Source organism: Grammomys surdaster, unplaced genomic scaffold (genome assembly GCF_004785775.1).
Source record: "Grammomys surdaster isolate TR1022 unplaced genomic scaffold, NIH_TR_1.0 198, whole genome shotgun sequence".
Lineage (NCBI taxonomy): Eukaryota > Metazoa > Chordata > Mammalia > Rodentia > Muridae > Grammomys > Grammomys surdaster.
The window spans coordinates 6,761,311-6,762,851 of NW_021604643.1; positions in this window are offsets into that span (position 1 = coordinate 6,761,311).

Below are 1,541 nucleotides of genomic sequence, written 5' to 3' on the forward strand. Positions count from 1 at the left end.
CAACACAATAGGAGTAAAATATCAGAGATATACCTGTTTGCACTGTTAGAATTCTGACAAAATCATCAATTAAAGCAAAAACGTATATCCAGAGGACCTGGTGCAGATCTATACATGTCCCATGCTTGACTTTTCAGTGTTTGTGAGCCCTGCTTAGTTGATTTGATGGGCCATGTTCTCCTGGTGTCTTCCATCCTATGTAACTCCTACTTCCACCCCACTTTCTATGATTTTCCATGAACTCTTGGGGAGGGACACAATGGAGACATGAAATTTCAACTCTCTAACCATATAATGTCTGGCTATGGGTCTGTGCACTTGCTCTGCTCCCACAGGCTGCTAGAGAAAATCTCTCTGATGACTACTGAACATGTTACTTATCTATGAGTATAGCATTAGGAAAAATTTGATTAGTTTTCTTTTTTAAAATTTTCTGACCAGTTTTTTTTGGTTCTATACCAGGTCACTGGACTATCCAGTCTCCAGTTCCCAGGCATCCAAGAAGCATAGGACACGTTGTCTCTCTAATGGTCTAGGACTCAAGGTATGTCAGGCATTGGCCATTCCCATAAATTCTCTGCTGCCACTGTCACAGCATATCTTACGGGCAGAATAGGTCAGGATTGGTGTCAAGGTTTCTCTTTCAGTAGTCTGCAGAGACTACAGTAGTCAAAAAGACTATAATAAAGAGATAAATGGTGTATAATTTTAAAACTGAGTAAGTGCAATAGGCTCATTTACAGCGCCTTGTTCTTATTTGATGTTACTATAATTAAAATGAGCATGATTTGAGCAATGTTGGATACAGGCTAGTAGTTTTTAGGGAACAATTTAGGCCTTGTTGCCGATTAGGATGACATTCTGTTTTTTCTGAATTGAATGCAGTGAAGATCTGCCTACTCACAGAAAGAAAATCTAAGATAAGGATTAATATATGTAGCATAAATACTGGAAATTATACCATAATTAGTGGAGAAGTATAAGCTTATCAAATTGATTCCAATTCCTGCAATTGAACAGGAAGGATCAAAAATAGATCAAGAGAAGTAACAGGACATTTCTAATAAGCAGCAGGGTATTGCAGTTCTTAGTTAGAGATTTATTTAAGGGAACAGGAGAAAACTACCAGAATAAAAAAAATTCTTCATTAACAAGGCCTCTAAACCACCTGAAGCTGAGTACTAGAAATAAATGCTAGGGCTGAAAATGACTTGTAAGTTGAGAGCTCTCGCTATACAATCATAAGAATTTAGGCTAGCATCACAACACCCATTAGCACTTGTAACTTTAGATTTGAGTACAGAACAACAGGAAACTCACTGGGGTTTATTGGATTTCAGCCTTACCCAGAAAATATAAGTACTATGTCCAGAGCAAGATTTTTTCTCAGAGAAATAAGCAGAGCATGATGAAGAAGTCAGCTGATGTTCTCATCTATTCTGTCTTCTGTGCATATACAGGTGATTGCACCTGTGCACACATGCACATGTATAGAGAAGCATGAATAAATAAAAATATATCTTTGGAAAATGCCATCTACA